At 40.2% G+C, this 7,745-nt stretch overlaps 1 protein-coding gene across 1 annotated transcript in view; it reads left to right on the plus strand.

Annotated features, from left to right (window-relative positions):
• LOC139753088 (uncharacterized) overlaps nucleotides 1–7,454 on the plus strand; it is a 67,936-nt gene extending 60,482 nt beyond the window's left edge. Inside the window, exon 3 of the mRNA XM_071669173.1 lies at nucleotides 7,374–7,454. The gene's annotated coding sequence lies outside the window, so the exon portion shown is untranslated. The remainder of the gene's footprint in view (nucleotides 1–7,373) is intronic.
• The last annotated feature ends 291 nt before the right edge of the window (nucleotides 7,455–7,745 follow it).

Below are 7,745 nucleotides of genomic sequence, written 5' to 3' on the forward strand. Positions count from 1 at the left end.
TCCCTAAAATTTAATGATGCTCACTCACCCAAACTCTCATTTGCTCTCTTTTCACCTCTTGCACCTTTCTCTTGACCTCCAGCCTCTTTCTTTTATACATCTCCCACTCATTTGCATTTTCTCCCTGCAAAAATCGTCCAAATGCCTCTCTCTTCTCTTTCACTAATAATCTTACTTCTTCATCCCACCACTCACTACCCTTTCTAGTCAACCCACCTCCCACTCTTCTCATGCCACAAGCATCTTTTACGCAAGCCACCACTGCTTCCCTAAATACATCCCATTCCTCCACCACTCCCCTTACCTCCTTTGTTCTCACCTTTCTCCATTCTGAACTCAGTCTCTCCTGCTACTTCCTCACACAAGTCTCCTTCCCAAGCTCACTAACTCTCACCACTCTCTTCATCCCAACATTCTCTCTTCTTTTCTGAAAACCCCTACAAATCCTCACCTTCGCCACCAAAAGATAATGATCAGACATCCCTCTAGTTGCACCTCTCAGCACATTAACATCCAAAAGTCTCTCTTTCGCGCGCCTATCAATTAACACCTAATCCAATAATGCTCTCTGGCCATCTCTCCTACTTACATGCGTATACTTATGTATATCTCCCTTTTTAAACCAGGTATTAACAATCAACAGTCCTTTTATAGCGCATAAATCTACAAGCTCTTCACCATTTCCATTTACAACACTGAACACCCCATGTGTACCAATTACTCCCTCAACTGCCACATTACTCACCTTTGCATTCAAATCAAACATCACTATAACCCGGTCTCGTGCATCAAAACCACTAACACACTCATTCAGCTGCTCCCAAAACACTTGCCCCTCATGATCTTTCTTCTCATGCCCAGGTGCATATGCACCAATAATCACCCATCTCTCTCCATCCACTTTCAGTTTTGCCCATATCAATCTAGAGTTTACTTTCTTACATTCTATCACATACTCCCACAACTCCTGTTTCAGGAGTACTGCTACTCCTTCCCTTGCTCTTGTCCTCTCACTAACCCCTGACTTTACTCCCAAGACATTCCCAAACCACTCTTCCCCTTTACCCTTGAGCTTCGTTTCACTCAGAGACAAAACATCCAGGTTCCTTTCCACAAACATACTACCTATTTCTCCTTTTTTCTCATCTTGGTTACATCCACACACATTTAGACACCCCAATCTCAGCCTTCGAGGAGGATGAGCACTCCCCGCGTGACTCCTTCTTCTGTTTCCCCTTTTAGAAAGTTAAAATACAAGGAGGGGAGGGTCTCTGGCCCCCCGCTCCCGTCACCTTTAGTCGCCTTCTACGACACGTGAGGAATGCGTGGGAAGTATTCTTTCTCCCCTATCCCCAGGGATATATATATATATATATATATATATATATATATATATATATATATATATATATATATATATATATATATATATATATATATATATATATATATATATATATATATATATATATATATATATATATATATATATATATATATATATATATATATATATACATATATATATATATATATATATATATATATATATATATATATATATATATATATATATATATGTATATATATATATATATATATATATATATATATATATATATATATATATATATATATATATATATATATATATATATATATATATATATATATATATATATTTTCATAATTCATAGTCTGCCCTTATTCAATCCCGTAGCCAACCTGCCACATATAAAATAACAAGCCCTTCCCCCCGCATGTGCGCGAGGTAGCGCTAGGAAAATACAACAAAGGCCACATTCGTTCACACTCAGTTTCTAGCTGTCATGTATAGTGCACCGAAACCACAGCTTCCTTTCCACATTCAGGCCCCACAAAACTTTCCATGGTTTACCCCAGACGCTTCACATGCCCTGGTTCAATCTATTGACAGCACATTGACCCCGGTATAACACATCGTTCCAATTCACTCTATTCCATGCACGTCTTTCACTCTCCTGCATGTTCAGGCCCCGATCACTCAAAATCTTTTTCACTCCATCTTTCCACCTCCAATTTGGTCGCCCACTTCTCGTTCCCTTCACCTCTGACACATATATATTTTTTTGTCAATCTTTCCTCACTCATTCTCTCCATGTGACCAAACCATTTCAAAACACCCTCTTCTACTCTCTCAACCACAATCTTTATTACCACACATCTCTCTTACCCTTTCATTACTTACTCGATCAAACCACCTCACACCCCATAGTGTCCTCAAACATCTTACCAGCACATCCACCTTCCTCCGCACAACTCTATCTATAGCCCACGCCCCGCATCCATATAACATTGTTGGCACAACTATTTCCTTCAGACATGCCCAAGTTTGCTTTCCAAGATAACGTTCTCGACTTCCACACATTTTTCACGCTCCCAGAACTTTCGCCCCCTCCCCCACCCTATGATTCACTTCCGCTTCCATGGTTCCATCCGCTGCCAGATCCACTCCCATATCATCTTAAACACTTTACTTCCTCCAGTTTTTCTCCATTCAAACTTACCTCCCAAAAGACTTGTCCCTCAACCCTACTGTACCTAATATCCTGCTCTCATTTACATTTACTCTCAGCTTTCTTCTTTCACACACTTTACCAAACTCAGTCACCAGCTTCTGCAGTTTCTCACCCGAATCATCCAACAGCTCTGTATCATCAGCCAACAACAACTGACTCACTTCTCAAGCTCTCTCATCCACAACAGACTGCATACTTGCCCCTCTTTCCAAAACTCTTACATTCACCCGCCTAACAACCCAATCCATAAACAAATTAAACAACCGTGGAGACATCACGCACCCCTGCTGCAAACCAACATTCACTGAGAACCAATCACATACTCGATAAAAACTTTTCACTGCCTTTAACAGCTTACCTCTCATACAATATATTCCTAATACCTTCCACAGAGCATTTTCATCAATTCTATCATATTTCTTCTCCAGGTCCATAAATGCTACATACAAATCCATTGCCTTTTCTAAGTATTTCTCACATACATTCCTCAAAGCAAACACCTGATCCACACATCCTCTACCACTTCTGAAACCACACTGCTCTTCCCCAATCTGATGCTCTGTACATGCCTTCACCCTCTCAATCAATATCCTCCCATATATTTTACCAGGAACACTCAACAAACTTATACCTCTGTAATTTGAGCACTCACTCTTATCCCCTTTGCCTTTGTACAATGGCACTATGCACGCATTCCGCCAATCCTCAGGCACCTCACCATGAGTCATACATACATTGAATAATCTTACCAATCAGTCAACAATACAGTCACCCCCTTCTTTTAAAAATTCCACTACAATACTATCCAAACCCGTTGCCTTGCCGGCTTTCATCTTCCGCAAAGCTTTTACTACCTCTTCTCTGTTTATCAAATCATTCTCCCTAACCATCTCACTTTGCACACTACCTCGACCAAAACACCCTATATCTACCATTCTATCATGAAACACATTCAACAAACCTTCAAAATACTCACTTCATCTCCTTCTCATATCACCACTACTTCTTATCACCTCCCCATTAGCCCCCTTCACTGATGTTCCAGTTTGTTCCCTTGTCTTACGCACTATATTTACCTAAAATTTAATGATACTGTCTCACACCAACTCTTATTTGCCCTCTCTTTCGCCTCTTTCTCTTGACCTCCTGTCTCTTTCTTTTATACATCGCTCAGTCATTTGCATTATTTCCCTGAAAAATCGTCTAAATGCCTCTCTCTTATCTTTCACTAATAATCTTACTTCTTCATCCCACCACTCACTACCCTTTCTAACCTGCCCACCTCACACACTTCTCATGCCACAAGCTTCTTTTGCACAAGCCATCACTGCCTCCCTAAATACATTCCATTCCTCCCCTACTCCCCTTACGTCCTTTGTTCTCACCTTTTTCCATTCTGTACTCAGTCTCTCCTGGTACTTCTTCGCACAAGTCTCCTTCCCAAGCTCACTTACTCTCACCACTCTCTTCACCCCAAAATTCTCTCTTCTTTTCTGAAAACCTCTACAGATCTTCACCTTCGCCTCCACAAGATAATGATCAGACATCCCTCCAGTTGCACCTCTCAGCACATTAACATCCTAAAGTCTCTCTTTCGCGCGCCTATCAATTAACACGTAATCCAATAGCGCTCTCTGGCCGTCTCTCCCACTTACATATGTATACTTATGTATATCTCTCTTTTTAAACCAGGTATTCCCAATCGCCAGTCCTTCTTCAGCGCATAGATCCACATGCTCTTCACCATTTCCATTTACAACACTGAACACAACATGTACACCAATCATTCCCTCAAGTGCCACATTACTCACCTTTGCATTCAAATCACCTATCATTATAACCCGGAAACGTGCATCAAACTACTAACACTCTCACTCCGCTGACCTCAAAACACTTGCGTCTCATGATCTTTCTTCTCATGCCCCGGTGCATATGCACCAATAATCACCCATATCTCTCCATCAACTTTCAGCTTTATCCATATCAATCTAGAGTCTACTTTCTTACACTCTATCACATACTCCCACCACTCCTGTTTCAGGAGTAGTTCTACTCCTTCCCTTGCTCTTGTCCTCTCACTAACCCCTGACTTTACTCCCAAGACATTCCCAAACCACTCTTCCCCTTTACCCTTGAGCTTCGTTTCACGCAGAGCCAAAACATCCAGGTTCCTTTCCTCAAACATACTACCAATCTCTCCTTTTTTCCCATCTCGGTTACATCCACACACATTTAGACACCCCAATCTGAGCCTTCGAGGAGGATGAGCACTTCCCGCGTGACTCCTTCTTCTGTTTCCCTGTTTAGAAAGTTAAAATACAAGGAGGGGAGGGTTTCTAGCCCACCGCTCCCGTCCCCTTTAGTCGCCTTCTACGACACGTGAGGAATGCGTGGGGATATATATATATATATATATATATATATATATATATATATATATATATATATATATATATATATATATATATATATATATATATATATATATATTTATATTTATTTATTTATTTTATTTATTATACTTTGTCGCTGTCTCCCGCGTTTGCGAGGTAGCGCAAGGAAACAGACGAAAGAAATGGCCCAACCCCCCCCCATACACATGTATATACATACGTCCACCCACGCAAATATACATACCTACACAGCTTTCCATGGTTTACCCCAGACGCTTCACATGCCTTGATTCAATCCACTGACAGCACGTCAACCCCGGTATACCACATCGCTCCAATTCACTCTATTCCTTGCCCTCCTTTCACCCTCCTGCATGTTCAGGCCCCGATCACACAAAATCTTTTTCACTCCATCTTTCCACCTCCAATTTGGTCTCCCTCTTCTCCTCGTTCCCTCCACCTCCGACACATAGATCCTCTTGGTCAATCTTTCCTCACTCATTCTCTCCATGTGCCCAAACCACTTCAAAACACCCTCTTCTGCTCTCTCAACCACGCTCTTTTTATTTCCACACATCTCTCTTACCCTTACGTTACTCACTCGATCAAACCACCTCACACCACACATTGTCCTCAAACATCTCATTTCCAGCACATCCATCCTCCTGCACACAACTCTATCCATAGCCCACGCCTCGCAACCATACGCAACCATATATATATATATATATATGGATGGGGTTGTTAGGGAGGTAAATGCAAGAGTCCTGGAAAGAGGGGCAAGTATGAAGTCTGTTGGGGATGAGAGAGCTTGGGAAGTGAGTCAGTTGTTGTTCGCTGATGATACAGCGCTGGTGGCTGATTCATGTGAGAAACTGCAGAAGCTGGTGACTGAGTTTGGTAAAGTGTGTGGAAGAAGAAAGTTAAGAGTAAATGTGAATAAGAGCAAGGTTATTAGGTACAGTAGGGGTGAGGGTCAAGTCAATTGGGAGGTGAGTTTGAATGGAGAAAAACTGGAGGAAGTGAAGTGTTTTAGATATCTGGGAGTGGATCTGTCAGCGGATGGAACCATGGAAGCGGAAGTGGATCATAGGGTGGGGGAGGGGGCGAAAATTTTGGGAGCCTTGAAAAATGTGTGGAAGTCGAGAACATTATCTCGGAAAGCAAAAATGGGTATGTTTGAAGGAATAGTGGTTCCAACAATGTTGTATGGTTGCGAGGCGTGGGCTATGGATAGAGATGTGCGCAGGAGGATGGATGTGCTGGAAATGAGATGTTTGAGGACAATGTGTGGTGTGAGGTGGTTTGATCGAGTAAGTAACGTAAGGGTAAGAGAGATGTGTGGAAATAAAAAGAGCGTGGTTGAGAGAGCAGAAGAGGGTGTTTTGAAATGGTTTGGGCACATGGAGAGAATGAGTGAGGAAAGATTGACCAAGAGGATATATGTGTCGGAGGTGGAGGGAACGAGGAGAAGAGGGAGTCCATATTGGAGGTGGAAAGATGGAGTGAAAAAGATTTTGTGTGATCGGGGCCTGAACATGCAGGAGGGTGAAAGGAGGGCAAGGAATAGAGTGAATTGGAGCGATGTGGTATACAGGGGTTGACGTGCTGTCAGTGGATTGAATCAAGGCATGTGAAGTGTCTGGGGTAAACCATGGAAGGCTGTGTAGGTATGTATATTTGCGTGTGTGGACGTATGTACATGTGTATGGGGGGGGGTTGGGCCATTTCTTTCGTCTGTTTCCTTGCGCTACCTCGCAAACGCGGGAGACAGCGACAAAGTATGAAAAAAAAAAAAAATATATATATATATATATATATATATATATATATATATATATATATATTAATGGATTCGCCATTCTACGTCTGTTCCTGAGGCTACCTCACTGATGCGGGAAACAGCGATTATTCACAATGAAATATATAAAAATCATCATCAGCATCATCATCATCATCATAATGATAATAATATTGATAATAATGATAATGATACTAATACTAATATCAATGATAATAATAGCAATAATAATAACAATAATAATAATAATAATAATAATGATAATAATGATAATACTAATAATAATAACAATAATGATAATAATAATAATAATAATAATAGTAATGATAATAATTATAATAATAATAGTAATATTGATAACAGTAATGATAATAACAATAATAATAATAATAATAATGATAATAGTATTGATAATGATAATGATATAATGATAATAATACTGATAATGATAATGCTGATAAAAATGAGAATTATAATTATAATAGTCAAAATATTTTCAATAAATGAATGAAAAGTAAAATTATACTTAAAAGTTTAAAAAGGATATGTACATTGTATGTGTTTATTTTTCATGTCACAACATATGACACTCCTGTAAAAAAATAGGTATTTCTACCTTAGGGCTCCTGACGCAGTTCGGCTTCCTTGCTGCCTTCTTCTGGCTCCACATCCTGTGTTTTGACACTTGGAGAACGATCAGGTATGGTCACACTGATACCTCTCCTGACTCACCCACTAGTTATGTATTTTCTCATATTAACCCTCTCTGATTGGATAAAAATTTTCTCATCTACTGTTTAGCTGACTGAGCTATTCTATTGTGAATAATGACACTTAAGACTAAATACGGAGAGATTCGAACCCAAACCTACTGTGCAGTAGGCTTTTGTCGCACCGTAGCCCAGTGGCTAAGAGTACCGGCTTCCTGCATGGTAAGCCAGGGTTTAAATCAGCCTAGCTCATAGATAAATCGCTATCATATATTCCAGGCGT

This window comes from Panulirus ornatus, chromosome 14, assembly GCF_036320965.1.
Source record: "Panulirus ornatus isolate Po-2019 chromosome 14, ASM3632096v1, whole genome shotgun sequence".
NCBI classification, from domain to species: Eukaryota; Metazoa; Arthropoda; class Malacostraca; order Decapoda; family Palinuridae; genus Panulirus; species Panulirus ornatus.